The sequence below is a fragment of the Prinia subflava genome, chromosome 1 (assembly GCF_021018805.1).
Source record: "Prinia subflava isolate CZ2003 ecotype Zambia chromosome 1, Cam_Psub_1.2, whole genome shotgun sequence".
In the NCBI taxonomy this organism is placed as follows: domain Eukaryota; kingdom Metazoa; phylum Chordata; class Aves; order Passeriformes; family Cisticolidae; genus Prinia; species Prinia subflava.
This window is the reverse complement of record NC_086247.1, coordinates 10,553,900-10,578,045: the sequence shown is the minus strand read 5'-3', so window position 1 is coordinate 10,578,045 and position 24,146 is coordinate 10,553,900. Positions and strand designations below refer to the sequence as shown.

At 42.9% G+C, this 24,146-nt stretch overlaps 1 long non-coding RNA gene across 1 annotated transcript in view; it reads left to right on the top strand.

The window, feature by feature from the left end:
• LOC134558418 (uncharacterized) overlaps window positions 1-22,208 on the top strand; it is a 43,357-nt gene extending 21,149 nt beyond the window's left edge. The window contains exon 6 of the long non-coding RNA XR_010082353.1: window positions 20,298-22,208. This is a non-coding gene — a long non-coding RNA (uncharacterized LOC134558418). The remainder of the gene's footprint in view (window positions 1-20,297) is intronic.
• Window positions 22,209-24,146: the final 1,938 nt, after the last annotated feature.

The window sequence follows — 24,146 nt, the reverse complement described above, 5'->3', positions numbered from 1 at the left end:
TCGGGAGGGGGAGTTCGGGCTAGCAGGATAAAAATTACAGATATTATAATCCTCTCCAGCTCTGATGATAGGATCTGTGAAGTGATTTAGCCTGGCACTGCTCTGCTTGCTGCCATGCAGTACTGTAGCTGAGACCACATGGGGCCTGGCCTTTTGCTCCCAGCATCTGCTGGAGTGACACAGCCTGACAGCGAGGACAAAAAGAGCAGTCAGGCAAACGCTGGACACCCTGCCCCATTCTCACTGGCACACAAGTCCTGGTAAATTCATGAGTTTTAGGGAAGTCACTGGGAGGAGTGTCACAGGGGTTCATAGAACTGTCTAAGACTCTGAGCCTTGACTGCTAGCTGATTTAACAGTAAGTCCAGTGTAACTGGGTGTAATTGAGACCTGGCCTTCTGGATCTCTGAAACCAATCAGCACCATTTTTAGCAGTTTGTTATTTGTCAGGAGTCACAGGAACATAAGGAACAGAGCATGCCAGCCTTGGGTGCTCACAGCCCATGCATCTGTCTCCAGCAGTGACCCAGGGCAGAGGCACAGGGAGGAGAAATGTAACAAGCAAATAAAGTGGGTTTTTTTCACCAGGACTCTCAGAGCTTCCGTGTAACTTAAAGTATAAATACAGATTTGGCTTTCATTATTCCATTTGCACACCTCCACAGGAAATTTCCACTTAAAGATCATCTTCTTGTCAGTCAAGACGTTAGGCTTACAAATGAGGCAAGTCTGGCCGGCCTGTCCTCCCTGCTTACTGACCTAAAACTCCCTGTGGCATTTGCCATTTTGCCATCAGTGCTTTTTCATATTTTTGTTTCCCTTATGCAGCATTAATTACTGTTTCACCAAACAAAAATGAGTCTCAGAGACCTCGATCTGGGTGGCCACATTTCACATTGAGAGAACCAAACTCACATGGTGCTAGAGTAAAGTAAATTCTAGTGACTAATTATATTTCCTAGTGTATGTTACAAGCCAACCCTCTTAGACTAAGCCTTGAACTATTCCTTATCATGCCCAACAAGGGGATCCCCAGCTCTTGCAGGCCTCCTGACCTAAGAGGTCATTAAATGTTTACATTTCTGTATGTGTATAAATATGCCTAAAATCTAGCCATTCTGTACCTAAAACCCAGTGGTTTTCACCAGCATATATTTGCACTTTATACTAAATGGAAGGATATACAGTACAGAGACATTCTAAACATCCTGCATTGTTAGGTTTAATAATTAATTAGGTTTAATCCTTTACAGATTGTTCAGGATGGGATTTTTTCCCCCATGTATTTATTTGTTAATAGTTTTGCTACATAACATTGTAGGCATTGCTGATGTGAGTGTTTTGAGTACAGGAAGTTCATGTTGTTTCATGAAAACTAGTTTTCTGGAAACAATAGATACTATTCTTCAGCTTGGACTATCACCAGTAATTATCTCCTGGCTGCTACGCAAATATCTCATGTCCTAATTTCCACACTTGTTCATTTAACACATAAGCTCATTACAACTGAGGTGGTTTTTTAAAGGGGCTGCAAATATCTCAAAGCAAGTTGCTCAAAAGCTTTATAAATGAGAAGTTTTCTTCACTGGGAAATTCCATCTTCTCTTACAGACATGGTCTGCAATCCACAGCTATTTTTTCTGTAGTCTGTTCAGAATGGACTCCACAATCAGGCACACGGCCAAACTTTGATCCATCTCTTTACTGGTTTCAGCTGAATAACTTCAGATTTCTACTGGTTCCCTGGCAAACAGAGCCTGTCCTTTCACTCAAGTATCTGCCCAGTGCTCAGCTGCTAAGGGGAAAAAGAAGAGAAAAATAATCCTTGTTTGCATGTGACACCTGACTTGTTACCTCTCTTTGCTAAGAAAGCTGAAAATCCGAAAGAATGGCACTTGTCCCCTCTCTCTCTCTCTCTCCAGTCCCGGCAGAGCACAAAGGGCCATCAAACTTCATCACACTAGGATGTGTTCCTAGAGGCTTGTGATCAGTACCCTGACAAATCGCTTGCAGGTGCAGAACTCACATACACACACACACACACACACATACACACACACACAGAGCTGTGTGGGGATTGCAGTGCCTTGGTACAGTACCCAAGGGCTGGCCCCAGTCGGTCCCATAAAGTCAGCAGTGGTCTGTTTTGTGGACCACCTTTCTATCCAAGCCCTGCTCCCATTTACAGCCACACAGCCCTAATGAGGCCTCACACCAGTGACCAAAGCCAAAACTCGGGCTTCAGCAATGCTGCCTGCAGTACAGCTATGAGCAAAGCATGACCAGTTTGTGGGGAAAGCTGATCATAATGCTCCAGTTGGATCTTTTCAGTGTTTGGAGCAGGACCTTGCTGTCCATGCAAAGAGATTAGTAGAGTTTGGCGTAACACAGTGCACTGCTGACAGCTATTCTAACAAAGACTCAGTAAGCAAAATGAGAAAGTAGTTCACACATTCTTATCTCATTCTTTTCTCCTTCCCAACCCCTCCTTCTGCTTAAAATACCTAAACACAAGAGTCATGATGAGGGCAGCATCCCCATTGCAGTGCAGGGCTGTGCACTCAAGTGTATCGGACCATTTGTCTGAGCTGCTGAAGCCATAACAGGGACAGGAATGTGGGGGGAGGAAACTACCCCGAAGGCTCCTCCAAAACCCCTCCTCCAGTCACTGGCAAACCTGCCTTTTTGCTTATCCTGCATTCCCTTTCTGGATCAAAGAGTGAAGAAATGTCAGCCAGAGGCCCCAGAAAAAAAACTCAGTTGTTGCCTCCTTCCCAGTTCTTCTCTTTCAGGAACGGCAAAGGTCTTGCACAGAGACTTCTTCGTAGCCATGCACATCCCAGAGCCTGAGTTAGGTCAAGGTGGCAGATAAATGGGAAGTAACTTGTGTTTTCAAGTGTTTGTAACAGTCATATAACATAAAACCCCTCAGATTCTTGATTGTCTCTGCTTTCCTCAGCAGCTTGGAGAATTCAGCCATGACTGATGTTTCTGGCTCCACTGCAGGCCGGCTGGAGCATCAGGCAGTGGGTGCCAAGGACAATGTCCCTCCTGGACACCTCCACCTTTCACGGATGAGATGTGGTTCTCTTTATGCAGCTCCATGCAGGCTCAGAGGGAACTGAGAAGTGCTTTCATCCAGCACTGGGAGCTGTTTTGGGGTGCACCCTTTTGTGAGCTGGGCTATACCACAGCTGCCTCAAGCTTATTCAGCACTCATGGGTTCTACACCTAAATTCAGAGGTTGTTCCCGTTCAGTTTCCACTGCTCCATGAAGCAGAACCACCCCTCTATGCCTTTGTCAACTCTAGGTATTGACCCTGCCCCAAAGATTATCTGCCTAAATGATAAAAGTGGCAGAGATACCGGCAGCCAGGGGAAGGTGAAAGCCTATTATCAGCAATACCAGAAGATACTGAAGGGCACACACAGTGCAGCTCATTTGGTTTACAACAGCTCTTCTGGAAGCACAATGATCTATTGAAGAGTGACTATCTCTGCTCTTGAGTGGATCAGCACAAAGAAAGGTTAAGGCAGCACCGTTTGGTAATTGGTTTGTGTCATATAAATTGAAGTTTAGAAAGCTGGGAAGAACAAAACAAAATCAGACCAGAGCACACAGCAATTAAATTCCTTTAAAGAGTGCATGGAATAAATACTTACCCTTCTTGCAATCCTAATAAACCTAATCAGGATTAATTTCCATGTCTGTCTTGAAATTTTTTCCCTGCCAAATGTTCCTTTTTTTCTGACAGATTCCCTCTTGATATACCTATACAGCTGAGGCAGGCAGGTTTCAAAGCCAAAAGACTTTTCCTAACACAAAAATCCCCAACACAGCCGAACAACAACAACAAAAAAGATTCTTTTAGCTCCAAATATCTCTTTCCTGATCGATTTTGAGCCCCACTAAACACATTCATGTGAAGGAAAACAAATTCCAGTCTCTGTTTGTTTAATCTGTGGCAGTGAACCAGCTGAACTGGTTCTCACTATAATCTCAGGCCCCAAACTGGGCCTTTTCTGGGAGGACCTCCCAGCACTTCAGAGATGTCACAGTAGTCAGTTTGCACTCAACTCACAGATCAAAAATATTATAAGGTTTTGATTTTTCCCCTAAAAGACAGAGTTCTTACATTGGTAAATCCAGCTGGTAAATGAACGTTAGAGGAGAAAATTATCTGCATCCACCAGTGGTCCTGTCCTTATTCTGGGCTGACACAAAAATACATGTACATGCATGTAAAATTCATACAGATTGAGCAAAACAGACAGGCAAATGGATGCTTAATGAAGAGCCTTTTCTGGGCAGTTCATATTGGAGAAGCTATAAGAAGCTCATAAATTCCTTAATTCCAGTCCTGTGATTAGCCCACTCCTCTGTGTATGCAGCAGCCCTCTCCAACCTGCAGAGTTCAAGCTAATGTTAAAAGAAAACGTTGTGGGAAGTGAAGCAGTTTAATTAGCTTAACAAATATATTCTGGAAAAATGATGCAAGGAGATTTTTTCTTCAGACAATGCACAATTTGCCTGAGGAATTCATTACCATAAGAGATAAACTTTAAAGAGTGTCATGAAATTCAGAAACAGATTGTTTGTACAGAAGACAGTAATATCTAGTATTAATGGGAAACAGTTACTTTTGAAGGGCTCCAACCTAATCTTCATGCAAGCTGTACACTTTCTCCCCAAACACTGACAGGTAGGAGCCTTCCTTCAGGCAAATTACTTGCTCCTTCCTTCTGAAATCAGCGATGCTGGCTGCAGCCTTTGCTTGGATATCTGGCAAAGGGAATCACATGGAGAGGATGGATCTCATCGAAATCAATCCCTGTATCCAGGTTAAACTGGCATTCTGGGTGTCCTCTCCAGTGAGTGCACAGACACAGGTACCTGCAGGCAGTGACTCACTTTGCTTCTCCTAGGTAACAGGTTGGGATGGACCATCCCTTGGTGTTCCCATAACTCCCATGACAAGAGGAGGAAACCTGAGGTGGGACACAGCTCTGGATTACATCTACAGATGAGTGTCTCCACATACATTAGACACTGGAGCTCCCTGCAGGTGAAGATGGGGATACTGATTTGCATCCCCAAGCAGAGAGACCCATGCAGGTAGTGACAAGATTGTCTTCCCCTTCTCTTCATCTTGAGCCACCCCATTCCTGGCAGAACTGAGAGGACATTTCTGACATGCCTGGCAGAACTAATAGGACATTTCTAGTCACAGTGACTTCTTCACAAAGGCTTGTCTCCTTCACTGGGGTTGCTGAGCAGCTTTCAGATGTTAGGTGAAAGGTAACTCAGCAGCTAGCAAGGCTGGGTTGATAAGGCTGGGTAGAAATGGCTCCTTCAGAACATCTGTTTGGGAACATCTGCAGCCTCCCTGTGCTCAGTCCCAGTTTCATCCATGGTACAGCACCAATGAGCAGAGCACTCTAACAGCCAGCAACAGCCATGAGAGTTAACAATCTGCATCGAAGGGCTTGCTCTCAGCTCTGCTTCTGATAAACACTTTCCTCCCAACCCAGCCACAAAGTCAAGCTAGTGACAACTTGAAAGGATAACATCTATCAGAACTAATAAGCACTAATCTAGTGTGGAAGAGATAACAACCAATTGAGTCGACAGGCAGAGAGAGGAACAAAGTCTGGCTGCAGCACACTGAGAATCTCTACAATTATAAATCATAAATTATAAACCAGCTCACTGTGGAATAAAGGTACATCCACAGTAACAATTCTAATAAATATTTGAAAGAGTGCTTTGATTTGGTTAGTGTTATAAAATTTGACTACAAATCAAGTCCTTATAACTGGAAAAAAAAAAAGGAAAATTCTTACCTGAATCTTCTATTACTAGTCAGAAAAGATTCCTTCTAGACAATCAGTTTATTTAAGGAATTGGCAGACAGTTGACTGTGTGTATGTGTCACAATTTTGAAGCTGTCAGAGCTGCATTTATTCTTATTCGCTAATCATACTCATGTACCTACAAGCTACAGCTTTAAATGGTATGGATGAATAATCTCTTTGTAGAGAGGTTTTTTTATGGCTCTTCTAAGCTGTGCATCTATTTTCACTTGATTTTAAAGCAATCAATATGCTGGCACAAAGGCTTTGGGATAATTCATAGCAACAATCTTTAGCAACTTACAGACTGATCTGGTTCTTTTAGATTGTTCTGATGAAAAAATTATTAGAAGATTCCAAATGCATAGTTAAAAAAAAAAAAAAGGGAAGGAAAGAAGAAAGAAGATGAGGAAAGAAAAAGGGAAAAAAAGAATTATGTGTTATAAAATTTCAGGAGAGGAATTTTCCTTAATAAGAATCTAAGTATGACCCTTTAGTTTACATGGAGACCTTCCAAATTGGTTCCAGGGTGGCAAGACAAGAATTTAGCCCCAGAAGTAACCCCTGCTCAATGACACGGATTTCAAAGATGCAGGGTAATGAGTACCAGTTCTTAGGTCAGTTGCTCTGGTCACAAAGAAAGACAAAGAGGGGCACAAATGCCTGCATTTGGCTTTTATTGGTGCTCCTTTGTACTGAGCCTTTCAGAAGCTGCCTTGGCAAAGCCAAGCAGCTCCTTTTGGTGGTGACTGAACACGGAGGCTCTGCACAAACTCTGGAAATGGAGTCACAGCAGAGATCTCCTGCTGCCGGTGGGTCACCTGGCACCCAACAATTTTATATACAGCCCATTATAACACTAAACCTACTGACATCTGCCACATAGATAGGGGTTAAACAAGACACACTTCTTTTCCAGTTACTTCACCCATTGCAAGATATAAATTAATTGGTTGATAGATTTAGTTGGCCAGTGTGATCTGTAAAGAAGCAACACATGGCATCTGCATTGGCTGGGAATAATGGCTCTTTGTAGAGCCTCTGTTCCTGTCAACATCCCCAGCAGCCATGGCACATTCTGCAGTGTGCATGTGGAGGTAAGGCTGCTTCCTGAGGTTTTATCAGGGTGAGCAAGTGCTGGCCAGCACAGTGGTATCCCCAACACCGAGCGCAGTGAGGAATTCATATCAGTCCTGCTACAGGCATAGGCAACTGGTGTGAGGGAAAGGCTCTCTTACATTTCTAGTACATCAGACAGACCTTTTTCAGCTGAGGTCTCAGGGCATGGCCAAATATTCCAGCTGTGAGGAGAGCTGATTTTCTTTCTTCTGTATATGCATGGAAACCTCCTCTCTGCATGTTCTGGAGAGGATGTAGAGCTGAGAAAGGAGGATGTGGGTCAGAGATTTGGTATTTATACACCATCCTCCACCCTGAATTCCACTCAGGAATTGTGCAGCAAAAGTAATTCTAGTCCTCTGGAGATACATTCTAAACACTTTCCCTACAAAGGTAAAAGCAAGAGTGTTTTTTGTAAACACTGAGGAAGCTCAGGATTTTAGTGCTAGTGGTCTTGGATTTCAACAAATCCTTTATTGAATTATATGTTCAAAAGCACTGGCTGTCCTGTGATCTCAGAGAAAATTTGTGCTGCCAATGGTGCACACAATTTATCAGACACCACAATAGTTGATAGCAGATGATATTTTGCTTTCTGTTATTTCTATCATTTATTTCTGATATTGGCACATCTGAGATAAAGCTCAACTTGGCTGTTCTCTTAAGGAAGAATCCTGGCATTTGCTACAGGAGTGGTAGCCAGGAGAAATAATGAGCAAAACAGAGGTGGATTATGCCTCCTGGAGCAAATGAGCTGAGTGAAGACAAGTTGGTTATTCACTGCATTGAGTAGGAGCACTTTGGGATTGAGACAAGATGCTGGAAGGTCCCAGAGTGATTTATAAAATATAAGGGGTATTGTAGTGATTGATAGAACAAGTAATAATACGTATGTGAGAAATGATGCTCACTTTTAAAATTTCACAGGTTTATTAAACCTTAACAAAATACAACAAAATACGAAATAAGGAGAAAGAGCAGTGATGGTAGGATGGAACTAAACCACCCACAAAATGGCTGCTCTGCATCAGGTAAACCTAACCCCTCCCAAAACATTTGCCATCCATTGGTGGAGACTGCTTTCTTGGGACTTGATTGGAGGTCAAATGTTGCCATGCCCCCCCAGTACCAAGCCTTCCCTCCTCCTCAATGCCCCACACGGGGGGCACAGGTACAGCTCTCCCTCCACATGTCCTGACTATCAGGGCCATCCATTCCTTGGCAACCATACAGAGGGAAAGGAGACTATGGGGAGAACAGAGGATGTCCAAACAAATCATAATGACATAACTATACATCAGTAAAACTTCTCTAATCAGACACATAATATTCATCCCTTAATTGTGAGAGCCAATTATTGCATTACTCATCTATAACAGGTACAAATTGAAAGAGGGGAAATTTAGGTTAGATATTAGGAATAAATTCTTTACTGCAAGGGTGAGAAGACAGTGGAATAGGTTGCCCAGGGCAGTTCTGAATCCCCCAACCCTGTCAGTGTTCATGGTCAGGGTGGATAAGGCCTTGAGCATTCTGGTTTAGTGGGAGGTGTCCCTGACCATGGCAGTAGGTTTGAGCCTAGATGATCTTTAAGGTCCCTTCTAACCCCATAACATTCTATGATTCTATGAATCTTAAGAAACAAGGAAATATAAATTGGAAGACAAAGTTTTGGAATGGAGAGCCAGTAAATATTTACTGACAGTGAGGTGGACTTGTGCAGAGCATCCCCCTTGCCACTTCTGCAAATGCTCAGCTGTGGGGATGAATGTTGGCTTAGCAAGAGACCAAGCCAGTTTCCTCCTCACAGGGAGCAAGAAGGCAAGGACAGATAAAAATGCTGATGAAACCATAACAGTCCCAGGGACCAGGAATACGGATAGCAAAAAGGTGGTGTCCCACCTATCTGGGAAGCAGAGCAGTTCGTACACAGTGAAAAAGCTTTCCTGGGTACAGGGGTTACATCAGCCTTAGGAGATTGATTTTTTTAATATATATTTTTGGGCAGTGAGAACAACCCCTGTAGGAGACTTCACATCCATGCTGCTGATGTCTTGGTCCCTAAGTATCAGAAATTCTGTGGCTCCACATACAAAACCTGCCAGGAATGATCCCTGCCTGGTGCTAGTTGCTGAGCTGCAACTGGGAATGGTTTGGGAAGATGTTATGTTAGTGGTCCCAGATCTGAATCAGGCCGAGAACTACTGTAACATTTATCAGTGCAGACAACTCTGTTTCCAGGATGGGAATATTTCCTGTGTTGTTTAGTTTTCAAAAAAGGTGATTCCTGAGGCTATCCTTGATTTGATATAACTAAACTCAACGAGGACCCTTACTCCTGTACATTCTCATGCTTTCTGTATGTTGTTGCTACTGCTCTCAGACTCAACAACTAAAATGGGCACAGAAGCAAAACACTTCCCTGATTGATCATGTGTAGCTAATAATTCTGTGAAAGCAATTTATTCTAAGAACACTACACATTAGGAATACCATCACTTTTTGGATTAGTCTGCTGTCCACTAACTGGTCATGATTACTAGAAAAATCCATCTGTTAGTCACAAGCACCTGACAAATAGTTTGCATACAATAAAGCTTAGCATGGGGGATTTGTCAGCTGGTTTGCACGCACAGTTCATTATTCACTGCATCGTGTGACTAGCCCCTTTTAACATGTGACACAGTTCCTCCTCTTTATTTACAGAGAGAAAATGTAAACAGGAGAAAACCAAACAGATACATATCTAGACATACACATATATGTCAGTAAAAATTCTAAATAGCTAGACTCTTATTCTACAACCATTCATTTTTGCAAGTCCCCAGGTATCTTTGAAAATACATCTGAATAATTAACAGTGATGACTCACAGCACATGGTCATGAGCACGGCCTTCTATTTATAACAATATTTCTATATTCATCTTCTTCTTAATAAGAGCAGTAGCAGCTGAAAATAAATCACTGCATTAAGCACCCCTTTGGATAAACTCACACATGTAGAAACACTTTTCTTCATTGTTGCTACTCTCAGTCCATGAGAAGCTTGTGGGAAGAAATATGTCATATCAAGATGAACACTTTTTCAGAGTCAACAAAGGTAGTTAGCTACAAAGATGCTCACTGAAATTAATGACTTGTGTGGCTAAATTCCCTGGTAAGCCCTGAGACTAATCAAGCAAGGTGGTTTTAATCTGTGTACAACTGAACAACTAGTTCTGACAGATCAACCAAGATTCTCAACATAGACATTTTTGTTCCACATTTTCTTGTCTTTCTTCTACTTTTGTAATCCTTCCATGCTCTGCCTCAGCATTCAGCTTGCTAAGTAATGTGTTTTCTCATATCAGGCACTGTGGTCTTGTATCACTTTATCTCAATTTTAGGGGCAATCAGTTGAAGTTATATAGCGATATAAGGCCTCTGCATCACCCTGTTATCAGATCCACTTTGCTGTTTATCAATTAAAGGTCAAACACAGGTTAGTGCGGAAAAACTCTCTGAAACTCTGGTCTGATAATATTATTATAGCTTGTGCTTTGGTACGGGGTTAGCAGTATGTCAGCTGTGCAGCATATATATAGAAATGGAAGAGAAATTGTAGGGCTTGATGCTGAGAAGTAAAATGGAGCTAAAATAGGTATGGATAAATGTGCATTTCCAATGTTTGGGAGACAAATATTTTGTTAAAAAAGGGTATTCTGATACTACTGCTTTCACTGATTTTGCTAAAAGGGGCAGACAAAGATTTGTGTGGGAGTGAGGAGGTTTTTGGCTTCGTTGCTCTTGTCAGGGCTCTGCTAGACGAAAGCAGCTGGAACAACCCCCATTGTTGAAAAGCTTGCCATGGGACTAATTTGCAAATCTCACTGGTCTACAGGATGGCCAGAGCCATCTGTATGAAGCACAGATGCCTCTGCTGCAGTATCAGCAGCTCCAGTCTCATCCTTGGCAGGAATGTAGCCATCATGTTGTACTAGCCAAAATTCCCCTAGAAGAGGGAACTCAACCCATGAACATGAGATGAGAGGTTGTGTCACATTTTCCTACTAATCTCTGTTCCATTGGGGAAATCTGGTTGTTGGTGAAATCTGGACTCAAGCCCTCACAACTGCCCTAAGCCTTGAGCCCTGAGCCCTGATGTTCATCCTTCACTGTGGAGCTGCAACTGCCAGCAGGGCCCAGGACCAGCTTCAGAAGAGCCCATTGGAAAATCAGTGACTGATCATGATGAACTCCCATCCCCCTTCTTCACACATTCCCTTCTCAGCCTTCTCAAAACACCCCAAGAAATGAGGGAGGTGTGATTTACCCTGCAGACTGCTCTGTTAGTGTGTCCCTGTCATAGTAAAGGCATCTCAGTGCTTTACAGCTCTGCCTTCAGAGATGTTAAAAGCTATTTCTCCTGGTCCTGTCACTGCTGTAACACTGAGCCTGGCACGGGGTTGGATATTTCCTTTCCAAGGTGTACTAGCTGCTGTTAATGATTCACTGCGAATTGGAGTATCACAGCTTGGGCACTCCAGGCTTTCATTCATTCCTGATCCTCAGAGAAATAAGTCATCCTGTTACCAATCAAATGCAGGGAAACTCTGCCCCATGATTCACTTTCTGTTAACTGTGCAATGGGCACAAGCAGAATATGAGTGGATTTCTTTGGCAGAGGGCTCAGGCTGAAGAAATAAAAACCTTAGGAACAACAGAAGGATCTTAGATCATGGGTCATGTTGGGGAATGCCAGCCTCAGAAAATGCTGCCTCTGTCCCCACCTTGTGCTTACCTTGGGGGCTCTGCCAGAACTGGCAATTTGTGGTTTGACACTGGCCAAATGCAAGGCACCCACACTCACTCTCCCCTGCCATAGGTGGCCAGAGGAGAGAAAAATTTAGTGAAGAGTGTGGGTGGATCTCTGTATCCCCTGTGGATTCCTGTGGGCTGTGCGTGGATCTCTGCATCCCCTGTGGATCTTCATGGGCTGTGGGTGGATCTCTGCATCCCCCGTGGATCCCCACGGGCTGTGGGTGGATCTCTGCATCCCCATGGATCCCCACGGGCTGTGGGTGGATCTCTGCATCCCCTGTGGATCTCCATGGACTGTGGGTGGATTTCTGCATCCCCCGTGAATTCCTGTGGGCTGCGGGTGGATCTCTGCATCCCCATGGATCCCCACGGGCTGTGGGTGGATCTCTGCATCCCCATGGATCCCCACGGGCTGTGGGTGGATCTCTGCATCCCCATGGATCCCCACGGGCTGTGGGTGGATCTCTGCAACCCCATGGATCCCCAGGGGCTGCAGGGGCACAGCTGTTTCACCATGGTCTCACCATGGCCTGCAGAGGAATCTTGATTCTGGCACCTGGAGCACCTCCTGCCCTCCTCCACTGACCCTGGTGCCTCCATGTTGTTTCCCTCACATATTCTCATCTCCTCCCCTTCTCTAGCTGAAATTCAAACTCCCCCACTACCTCTGTTTTGATTTCTTCTTCAATATATTATCACAGAGGTATTACCATTCTCTAATTGGCCCAGCCATGGCCATCAGCATGTCCATCTTCAGAGCCATCAAGGATAGGCTCTGCTGGATATGGTGGAAACTTCCAGCAGATTCTCACAGAAGCCAGCTCTGTGGGTCCCCCAGCTACCAAAAACTAGGCCATGCAAAACCAATACATTGGCTTATTGAACTCTCTGGTGGAAGAAAAAAACATTTTTTCTCAAAGCTGTCGTGGCAACTCATTAAACCACTGTAACCACTGAATCCTCCTCCTTGTCATGGAACTGCTATCCCAGGCTGCCCAGTCTTTTTGTCAGCCTAGTTAATTTGTGGACCAAGCAACACAACACAGAGATCATTCCAGCAGGGATAATAGCCATGGCATTCATAGCCCTTCACTGGTCTGCTGTGGAAGCTGGAAGAAATATTTGCTGATGATACCTGTCTGGTTACGTGCACATAGTCACTAAGCCTGTGCAAAACTATGCCTGATGGGTGTACTCTGGCCAATGTATTTCTGTGTAGTCATCATGCTTGGCTTTTTGGAAAAGAAGATCTGGCATCCTCAATGGATCCAGGAAAAAAACTTTCCTTTTCTGCAGAGCCAGGGTGGTGGCAGGCTGTAGGAGAGTTTCAAAGCCAGTAAGAAAACCTATGAGGACCAAATTCTGGCAAATTATTGGCGGTCAATAAAGTGACTCTAAAGAAATTCCTCTTCCCATGGGGTAGTTAAGGAGGAATACTTGGATCTGTGGCACTTAGTATTAGGTAGATTCTTATAAAGTGAAGGAAAGAGAAAAACAAGGATGCTTAGGGAAGAAGCATCTGACAAGTAGGCTGAGGAGTGTTAGTGTGGGTAGTTTGCTGTGTAGAAGGATGCCAGCTGTGTAAATCAAGATTTAGCTCTGCCAATCCAGGCAAAGACGATGTCTCACTGTTAGCTTGTTTTACATTTTTTATAGAAGCAAATCAGTAAACACAGCTGTACACATGGGGAAATCTTTTATCCCAGATGAAAAAGTGTACACAGCTGAACCTCAGCCCTGGTTCTTGATGCCTTTTATGTTAAAGACAGCTATTGTTTTGAAAATAACCACTTAGATTCCTAGATTTCACTTTGGAAATAACAAAACAATATAATGGACATCTATCAACATTACTTAAAAAAATCTAAAATACTAAATGGAAAACACGCTTTCTTCAGGAATTTTGAACCATCCCTAAAATGCCGAAGCAGGGAGAAAATTTTCTCTTAGATATTACAGATCAAAATGTTAAGTTCCATTTGGTGCCTTAAGTTTTAGCTTCCATATTTTCCATATTTTGTACTGCATAATACATAACCCTGAACTTCATATAAAGTGTTAGCAAGTTCTCTTCATAATGTGGTTAGACAAAACAATCCTTTTCCAGCTCCAGAACCAAGGACACCATTGCAGATTCAGGCCCGAAAACAACAGAGAACTGAGGAGAGCAGTCTGAGAGGATGGGACTTCATAACCTGAGGCTGTAACTGGACAATTAACCCCAATATGTAAATGAACCAAAACTTATAAAAGTGTGAAAACTCATGACCCATGGTCCATCTTGGGTGGAGCCTCGGCTGGGCTCTTGTACTGCCCAAGGTGTATCCTTTGAAGGCCTTTTAATAAATACCTACTTTATTCCTTTACCACTGTCTAGCCTCTGTTCTAGGTAGCCTCATCATGTTACCATAAAGGCACTTGAAAGTGAATCATTCCGAATCATTCTCAGAATTTTACTTAAGGTGAAGGTTCATGGCAAGAGAGGGACCTAGCATTTTATTCTTCTGAAACAATTTTTCTGCCTACTGCCTTTAGTAGTTAAGGACCTAAAAGCCTTTGCTAGAAACCAGTCTTATCCTGTATCAGGTCTACTCATAGCACTTGGGACAGTTTTCGGGGCTGCCTGGTGACTATTGTGGCAAGGTTTTCCTTTGCCTTTGATGGCAAATCCCAATGGGGATTAAATCTGTTGCACTGATTGTCTTTTTTACAGAAGTTCAGTACTTCTAGGAACTGCCTAGAATGCCATGAAGTTATCTCTACAATGATTCCTTACCAGATATTATCATTGATGGGTGTCTTTGTCCATTGTACTGATAAAGATAGATGAGCAGTATTGTATAAAACTAAATCTTGTTATTTGTCAGCAAAGCTACTGGTCTTCTGCTGAGGGGTTAACAGAACATGTTAGAATTTTGAAGATGAATTCAAATATTTATGACAGGGAATATTAAGGGATACTGAAAAAAAAATCTTCTCTAAAAGGGATCAGATATCAAAGCATCACTTCAGAATTGTCCAGACTAAAATTCTACCTATTCTACCTCCCAACCAGCCACATTTGGCAGATCTACTTGTAGAAAAAAAAAATGCCCTTCCATGCTTTTAACAGAACAAAAGATCAGAGGTAGAAAAGATTTATCAGGTCATCCAGACCATCTTCTTGATAATAGAACATTGTTTTCTGAAAGTGCGTTTTTTTTCTAGTGCTTTCACTAGTTTTAGAAGACGTAAATGATGGATGGTGTTTTTATCATTAACCTTGGGAAACCATTCCAGAACCTAACAAATCTCAGTGTCAGGCTTCTCCACATTAATGCCTCTGCTTTGTCAGTAATTTCATAGGTTTATACTTGTTGCTTTTTCTCCAAAGTGTAGGCTCCTACTGAGTTTATGAACAGGATTAGATACTGCAGATAAATCTTGACTATCCATCCTCATGCGGGTGGGCTGCTTCTCTGCAAAGCAGTTTTTTTGAAATCTAAGAGTGTTTCTTCACTGAATGAGCAAAGGGGAATCCCAATCTGGCCCTGAAGGGAAAATCATTGCTATGCACGTTGCAGAGAGCAAAGCTGCAGAGAGTTCACCTTGTCCATGAACCCCGTGAATTACAATGGGAAATAAACTTGGGATAAAGCTTAGTTTTCTGTAGCTGCAGTGGTTAACCAGTTTGGCTTTGGAAGGGACAAGGAACACATGCTGCCAGAGATCAGCTCTTTGCTGCCAAGGTGGTAACATTTTACAGCATGGCAACCATCCTGTCTGGTTGTCCTTTGCCTGTTTTTCCATTGATTTAAGCATTTGTTTATATTTTAAGAGCACTGCCATTCCAAGGGATTTGGACACCATGACAGTAAAGCCAGTAACCCTTAGCTGGAAAAGAACACAGCCTGGAAAGGGACAGAAAAGGACTGTGGAGACAGAGAGCCCTGAGTGCTCTGCAGGCAGCAGGGAGGGTGACAGGATCTGTTTCTGTCTGCACAAACAGCATGAAGGCAAGCACCAGCAAGAAGATGGGAGCTGCTTGGCCTTCAGGACAACACTGCCATGAAAACAATGGGCAAAGGCTGCTTGTGAATAAATAATTGTGGAATATGGAAGTGTTCTCTTCATATGGAAAGAGGACAGAAAAACAGTTTTAAGAAGTAGTTCTGCTGCTTTTTGAAAGGGAATGCGTGATCTATGAGAATCGTAGAATCATTAGGATTGGAAAAGATCTCTAAGATCATAAAATCCAAACATTAACCCAACCCTGTCAGATCCACTACTAAACCATATCCCTAAGCATCACACCTCCACGATTTTTGAATACTTCCAGGGATGATGACTGATGATGACTCCACCACTCCCCTGGGCAGGATGTTCCAATGCTTGACAACCTTTTCAGTGAAGAAATTTTTCCTAATATCTAATCTAAATCTCTCCTAGCAGAATTTGAGAACATTTCCTCTCATCCTATCACTTGTTACTTGGGAGAAGATACCAACACCCACCTTGCTACAATCTCCTTTCAGATAGTGGCAGAGACAAAAGGGAAGGAAAAGCCTGTACAGCTAGTTAAGTTAGTTAAAGGACTGAAATTTGTAAGTTAATTTCTGTTAACATTGCCCTAATAGAACAAAGCAGAGATTCACACTCTCTTTCACCATTTAACAGATCAACTCATATTGGTAAAAGCAAACTTCCGTGTAATTAAATCCATTTGATGTAAATTTTTTCCCTGTTGCTCAGAGGCCAGTACAAACCTTTTCGCAGTACTCAGGCTTCATCCAACATATCATTTGAAGCAGGATTTGGTTTTTGTAAAGTAAAACAGTTTCAAAGAGATTGTCACCAGTGAAGTAAAAGGCAACACTTGCTGTGTTTACAGCATGGGCATAAGATGTCAATGGAACTTTTTTTTACTGAAGAATACAAAAATAAGTGCTTTGGATCCACCAGCTTGTTTTATGTTAAGAGTTTGCTTTGTGGTCCATGAGTTTCCCATTTCCTGTTTCATTTGTCACTTGTGAGTAAGGTAACCCATACACAAGGGGAAGAGCTCCCCACAGTTTTTCCTTTTATAACAATATTTGTATCTAAGACTTGGACGTAAGATGCATGTTGAGGGTGCTTCTGTGTAGGGAAAGGACAAGCAGGACCTCAGCTCTCCCTCAGCCAGCCCCACTGCCACAGGAGCTATGCTTTGCTTACTCCCTATCACTTGAAGCTGTGCTCTTCCACCACAGGAGGAGGAAAACATTTAACTGTGGCCTGCATCTATCGATAGTAGTGATGCTATGAGGGGAGAGCTGTGATTGAACATTCTTCCCTTCAGATGAAGAGCCAAACATAAACGGATTTTGCCTAGACTGAATTTTTGTGTTAAGATGACTTAGTTGACTAAACATAAATGTCTGTGCTATTTGATGGGCCCTTTGTGTCTAAGACACATCTGTGGACTGATCAATATAATACAGGAGAAAGCAAACACCTGTGTTTTTCAGCAGCCTGGGTTAGAAGCTGAAAGGAATACACTAGGGCATCTCAGATTGCACACATCTATATTTAGGTAACCAAATCCCACCAACATTGTCCTAATATGCATCATACAAAGCACCAGTAGAATAGTAAAGGTGAGCTGGGAGAAATACATTACCACCAAAAGCCAAAGGGTGGTGACACAAATATAACTATCTTATGTGAGAGAAACCCCAAATATATACACTACAGTTAATTGTATGCCAGTTCTCATGTATAATGTGGTTCAATATATGTGGTCTGTGTATTCTTAGACATATGGAGAACTGGGGCAGACAAGACCCTGACAATCTGATCAAACATCAAAGATAGCCTGTTTTGAGTAGGGTGTATGGCCTCCTGAGGTCCCTCCCAGCCTAAGTTGCTCCATGATGCTGTGATTTATCCAAAGATGGGAAGGAGCTGGAGAGGAGGATGATGTTGAAAAGGGGAAGATCTTTATCTTGGGGTAGTGCTCACATGCTATCTGCCAGACTGTCACATTCAGATTGTAACCTCGGAGAGCTAAGGCCAGGATCTGTCTTCACTTAAAATTAGTATCAGGTAGAAACTAGTGATGAAAATTAAAGATCAAAAATAGAAGACATATAAATAATCATTTGTCATCATGGGGTGGCATTCTACAAGGAGATTGCTATGGCTCATTCTGCCTAACATATTTATCAATGATTTAGGAAAGAAGGACAAAGTTAATAGAAACAAAGTCCAGCTCTGAAGAGCTGCAAAAGGTATTGCCCTGGCAATAATATGGCTGATAAACTCAGTGGGAGTAAATAATAAAAATGCATTAAAAATGGTCCAAAGCTTTCTGAATGAATGATGAGCTCGTATGACTTTACTACTCAGGGAAACAATCTCTGGATAACTTGTTTACAAAGATCTTATCTTCATAAACATTTTGTCAGTACTCACACACTTGGAAAAACCAATCTAATCTAGGATTAAAGGGCTAATGAACAGAGTAGATGAGTATGTGTCATGGTTTAAGCCCAGCCAGCAGCTCAGCCCCATGCAGCTGCTCTCTCTCTCCTACATGGTGGGATGGGGAAGAGAATCAGAAGAGCAAAAGTGAGAAAAATCATGGGTTGAAATAAAGACAATTTAACATGTAAAGCAAAAGACATGTGCAAGCAAAGCCAAACAAGGAATTCATTTACAATGTCCCATGGGCAGTCAGGTGTTTAGCCACCCCCAGGAAAGCAGGGCTCTGTTACATGTAGCAGTGACTTGGGAAGACAAATGCCATCACCCTGATTTTCTTCCCCCTTCTTCTCCCTTTTTCTTCTTTCCCCAGCTTTATGAGCTCAGCATGATGCCATATGGTGTGGGACGTCCCTGGGGTTAGTTGGGGTCAGCTGTCCTGGCTGTGTCCCCTCCCAGCTCCTTGTGCCTCCCCAGCCTCCCTGTTGATGGGGTGAGGAGCAGAAAAGGCCTTGACTATGTGTAAGCCCTGCGCAGCAATGACAAAAACATCCCTGTATTACCACACTGTTTCCAGCACAAGTCAAAACCACAGCCCTATCCCATGTAATACAGAGAAAACTAACTCTACCCCAGCCAAAACCAGCACAGTGTGTTTCTACATAAATACCACATCTTAGTGTATCTTCCTGTTCCCCTGTCACAGGGGAGGTATAACAAAACTGAGAAAGGTTCAGGAAAAGGCAACAAGGATAATAAAGGTGTGGAACAACTTCTCTGCAAGGAACAATTAAGCTGACTAGGAGACCCCAGGGACTATTAAGGGATATATGATAGAAGTCTATAAAACTATGAGTGGCCAGAAGTGGGTACATAGGTAATTATCATTCCCTTTCTCTTCCAAGAATAGGATTAGTGGGCACAGTGTGCAGCTAGAAAATGACAAGTTCAAAGTTCACAGAAAGAGAGGGCTCTTCAGGTGCTGTGTGGCTGAGCACCACACCACAGGCTGTTGTTGGTTCAAGAGCTGCCTACCAGATCATGTGAAACCAGAGAGGAAAAGAATGACTTTATGGAAGAAAAATCCATTAAGGTCGACTGAACAGATGTGACTGGTCTTTCATCTACAGATGTGACTGGTCTTGCATGATTTTGTCCTGCTAACTGTTGGCAGGTACTTAAATGTCTGGGGAGCTACCATATTTACCCGCATGATTAAAACATTTCCCTAAGAATGCTCTTGACCATGTACACCGGTTGGAAACTGCTGGAAAGTGGTGATCAGACTCAGTACAGTGACTCCTATTTACTCTTGTTCTGGTATTCCTGGAGTCCTGTAATCAAAATGCTTAGGAAAATACTTTGCAAAGATGTCCATAGTAAAGGTGTCCATAGTAAAGACAGTAAAGCTCACGTCTTCTCACCCCTCAAGTTTTCTTAAAGAGCACAACATGCATATTTTTGGAAATCACTAGCAGATTCTTATCTGTAAACTCATCTATATTCAGCTACTAAGCAGGCTGGAGTAAAACTTGCAATCCAGTCCAGCACAGGAGAGAGCTCAGCTGCACTGCCCTGGGGGCAGGGCAAGAAGCAGACAGTCAATTAAACCTGACAGCCTCAACAGAGCACAGCACGTTTGCTAGATAGAGTCGATATCCCTTATTACTTAAATAAAACAGGAGGGCACTTTGTATAATAAAGGAGTATTTAATTGTAGTGCAGCTCTGTTTTCTGGTGGAATATAATCATTATTAATCTGTCAAATTAGGAAACACAGATTATCCTATGCAAGTTTCCTTAAGATTTCCTTGCCTTTTTATAATGGCAAGCTTTTTTTTTTTTTTTTTAAGATAGATTATGATACACTGAGCTTTTTTTCCAGCAAAGCCTCTCTCTAGTTGTGAGAGTGGATGTGCTCCCCTGTGACTGACATAATCTGTCCTGCCCCTCTCCAGGGTACCCCACAGGCCTCCCCCAGGTATGAAAACTAGCTTTGAATGTTACTGCACTTTTCCAGCTTTACAGACAAGACACATTTCTCTCTAGCTAAAAAGACCTTTCCTTGTTTTGGTTTCCTCAGCTGCAGTCATCTGCAAGTCTTGTGGCCAAGGATGTCGACAAAGAAGAAAAATCATCAGATGATGAATACTCATTAAGGATGCTCTGAACCCAATCTTTACCCAGCAAAAGCCAGGCATGGGGATGGAAGGTATTTGGGGAAGGCACTTCACACATTTAATTTTCCTTTTGGTATACTGTAAATTGAACTTGAGATTTTGAGCTTCTCCATGGAAGAACTGCTTTTTTTTTTCTGCCTGAGAAGACCCCAGGATATTCTCACTGGTGGATTTAAACAATGGTAAAGACTTTTTTTGAGCTTCTTCATTTATGCTCTGGGATATGAGAACTAGGCTAGATGAGTCTTTGAGGTCTCTTCCAGGCCAATTTTTTTGCAATTCAAGGATTTTCGAGATCAACCCATTCAATATATATTTCTAAATGGAATTTGACACAAAGCTGCTTCTATGTCTCTTCAGCAGTGAATATACACTCATGGATTTTTTCTTTCAAATCATTTCAGTTTATGTACTTTCAATTAAAATGTTATAAAACATTTATTGCTTCTTGCTGCAAAGCATCGAGGACGTTTATATTTTAAAAGACACTCTCCATACTGAATTTGTGGTGCTTACTGCAGTATTGCTTGCAGTCTTGCCTCCAGTTCTGTATATTTGCCAGCTGTTTCCAACACAGTCCTTGGATTTCACTGAATGTTCCCATATGGACACTTTCTGGAGCTGAACCCACTGAGTTTGAGCTGTTTGTTATTGTGGCAATACAGAGACTAGAGATGATCTGTATTCCTAAATACAATGAGCTGATGAAGAGTTCAGTGACAAAGGAATCCCAACAAAGGCACAGAGCACAGTCCAGTGCTTGTTTTGCCCCAGCATTTCCATATGGCCATATGAACTTGTATCTTGGGTCCCAGTGGGGCAGTTCATGATCTCCTGTCTCAGAGTTTCATGAGGATGGGCAGGTCATGACCAGGGGGCTGGTTCTGGTGGGACAGGGGTCAGGTGGTGAGGGTGGCTGTGCCAGCTGATCAGTGCATGAGTAAAGAGGAATGTACAAAATATGGACCCCGTCATATATGTTGTATTCCAGTCTCCCTATACTGCTTGCCTTGTCCTTTTTAAAATTAGTTAGGGCCAAGTCCTCAGAAATATTTAGTCAAAGAATTAATGGGAACTTTGACAAGCTAGATTTTACATCCCAGTTTTGAAACCTTGACACCTTAACACCTTTGAGTCTGACCCTTCACTGGAGATAAATAACAACAAAGAGATCTTTTCCCATAGAAAACCAAACATTTGACCATTCTGGGATCCCACTCCACTCTTTTCTGATAGACACTCACCATGAGCTTCAGCCACAAGTCCTCTATGGAACTCCATTTGCACACAAGATTCTGTGAAATTGCATCAGTTGTCTTGAAAATGTTTTTGTTACTTCTAGCTGTCATTTTCTTGCCAAACCCACACCCTGAACTATCCCATCTAATTATACTCACTGGCCATCTTTCCCCTTTTTATTGGCAATATTTTTCTTGTTAATTGTGCATGCTTGGTTTTAAAGAATGGCCTGCCTTTCCTTATGTGATTCTGCAAGGAATATTTCTGCATCCTGGGTAGTTTCTCTGACATGTTTATGCCTTTCTTGTTACTGTAAAAAATGCAAGACATATTATGTACTGCAGAAAACCAGGCTGGCACTTTGCAGTTTTAACATTGTGCCTTATTGTATAGTTAAAATAAATGTACCTGGTATCAGCTTTATTACCTCTATTAGTTCGTCTAACGTCTGGATTTTCAGGAGTTCTTCAGCAGGATGTTAAAGGGAAATCACCAGCTGCTCAGTAGAGTCCCATACTCAACAGCACCCAGGGAGCAATCAGGGACTCTGCAGAGAAACACAGGGTGCTCATCCGGGGCTGTGTTAAGGCTCTGAAGTCAATCTCTTCCCTCCAGGTACTACAGTTAACATGTGGTAGACTGTCAAAAAGAAATTAGCACCACAGGAATAGGAAAGAAGATCCACAGAATTTGTTTGTAGTGGCTCTTCATTTCTAATTTTCATTAAAAATATTCTGCCTTAGATATTGCAGAGGGTCCCCTCTGAGTGGTGCTACAGCAGTCACACAGGACAGGTTTATTCAACACTGCTAAATTTGTTCAATAAGTATTTCTGTGATGACCCTCCCTTAAGGGGAAGGAAGTACTTAAGATTTGAAAGGGAGGGTTGTCACACGTGTGGTTTGAAATATGCTACAACCATTCCTGACTTAAATATGCTACAACCATTCCTGACAGCTGTAAAAAGAAATGAATATGGTAATCCAGAGGTCAGCACAATTTGTGGTCTTGTGAGTTTCTGCAGCTCACATATCCTGCCAGTGCTTTGATGGTATACGTACAGCTGAGCAAGCCACCCTGGGGTCCCTTCACAGACTCAGCGGTGTTCATGATGCAGTTCACCTCTGTGAACTGTACTCTGTGTTTGGTTAGATGAATCACATCAAAGTATCTGTTGACTGTGCTGACTAAATCTGCACTGACCATTCACAGACCAGATACTACCTGAGATAGACAGGAGTGTCAGACGCACAGAATGTTGGGCCAGATGAGCTCCACACAACAAGTGGGCTTTGATTTACATAAAGATTCACTAAAGATTCCCTTTGATCTAGTTGTCCCTGACTCTCTTTGACTCTGATTTTAACTGAAGACACTGGAATCATCTCTTTGATCAGAGGAACTCTGCTCTCTGTGTCTCTTGGTGAAACTAATTTCCTAGAATTACAGAATATGCTGAGTTGGAAAGAACCCACAAGACTCATCCAGTCCAATTCCTGTTCCTGCCCAGGACCATCCCCAAGAGTCACACAATGTGCCTGAGAGCTTTGTTCAAATGCTTCTTGAGTTCTGTAAGGTTTGGTGCTGTGACCACTTCCCTGGAGAATCTATTGCAGTGCCCAACCACCCTTTGGGTGAAGAATATTTTTTTAATATTCAACCTCAACATCCCCTGACACAACTTCAGGTCATTCCCTCAGGTCCTGTCACTGGTCACAAGAGTGAAGAGATCAGTGTCTGCCCCTCCTCTTCCCCTCACAAGGAAGCCATAGACTGTGATTAGGATTCCTCTCTGTCTTCTCCAGGCTGAACAGACCAAGTGACTTCAGCCACTCCTTAGATGGTTCCCCCTCAAGGCCCTTCACCGTCTTTGTTGTCCTCCTTTGGACATTCTCTAACAGCTTAATGACTTTCTCACATTGTGTCACCCAAAACTGCACACAGGACTGCAGGTGAGGCTGCCCCAGTGCAGAGCAGAGCAGGACAATCCCCTCCCCTGCCCAGCTGCTGATGCTGTCCCTGATGCCCCCCAGGACAGGGGGGACTCTCAGGGAACTGCTGTCTCCTGTCCAACCAGGACCCCCAGGCCCCTTTTCCTGGCTCTGCTTTCCAGCCTCCCATTCCCCAGTCTGCCTGTGAGAAACAGAAGCCAGGGTGGTACTTATTACACTTTTGTTAGTACCTAAGAGTTGATTAATTGTTCTCTGGTTATTGAGTTTACCCCATGTTAGTTGTTAACCTGTTGTTCCCTTGCTATAGAGTGTATCTCCTGTTGCACCCCTGTGTAGAATTTACCCCTTCCCTTTTACCCCATGGAAACTCACCCCCTTCTTGATATCCCTTCCCTTCTGTCGGGAAACTGCCTCAGCTGCTCCCTAAAATGGCGCCGCCAGCTACCTGTACTGGCACCTCCGGCTGCCCGTAGAGCCTCAAAATGGCACCCGCACAGAATATGCAAATTAGCACTACAGGACACCTTTGAGAGAAACAAAGCCCTAGACCAACAAGCCAGA